Below are 868 nucleotides of genomic sequence, written 5' to 3'. Positions count from 1 at the left end.
TATTATTATTATTATTATTATTATTATTATTATTAAATTTAGCCACATAAGTTTTTACCACTCTTGCCCACCTTTTGTAGAATTTACTAGAGGGAAGCACTCTCCTTTCTATTTTCTGTTTCTTCATCAAGTATACCTAAAGAAGTTGATGAGAAATTGGCCAAGAAAAAAAAATCTCTGGCCTCGAACTTGCCAATCGCACCCACAGTACGACTTCCTTTGCCAAATGATCACTCGCTTTTCCTTGCCAAAAGAAAGCAACGATTTTATCTTATTGGCTGATAGCTGGATCCGTCAAGCATGTAACAGAAGTTGTTTGATATCCACAAATCAGCAATATTCAGACACTAAATGAATACGTACCGGACGTTTTACCGATCAGAGTATACAGGAGAGGTTCGTTTACTGGCGGCTTCAACACAGCCATACATTGAACAAGCAAGGCTCCTCTGTAGCGCTGCTAGTCAAAGGACTTTTGAAAATTTCTATAATACTCGATATAAAAGTCTCAGTCTGTCCTCGCCGATGACAAGCCATTGTCAAACATAACTTCCATCAACTCTCGATAGAATGCGAAGGTTGACTTTCTACAAACCAAAATGTCCAGCTGGTAAAATTTACTGAGCACCTGATTATATTCGATATGCTAAACGTCCAGCTTCTACCTGTGCTTGACTCAAGATTGCAGTTTGGACAAAGAAACAAGCTACAGAAAGACATGTCACACGACCGGTAACAAAATTTTGCCTACAAGGTAGCTTTACAGGTTATTTAACACAGAATATGATATAGCTTATCACAAATACAGTCTTAATGTGACACTTGAATACTACTGCTTACCCTTAGTGAACATTAACAATCACCAGAA

The sequence above is a fragment of the Octopus bimaculoides genome, chromosome 1 (genome assembly GCF_001194135.2).
Source record: "Octopus bimaculoides isolate UCB-OBI-ISO-001 chromosome 1, ASM119413v2, whole genome shotgun sequence".
Lineage (NCBI taxonomy): Eukaryota > Metazoa > Mollusca > Cephalopoda > Octopoda > Octopodidae > Octopus > Octopus bimaculoides.
Note: the sequence above shows the minus strand (reverse complement) of the source record.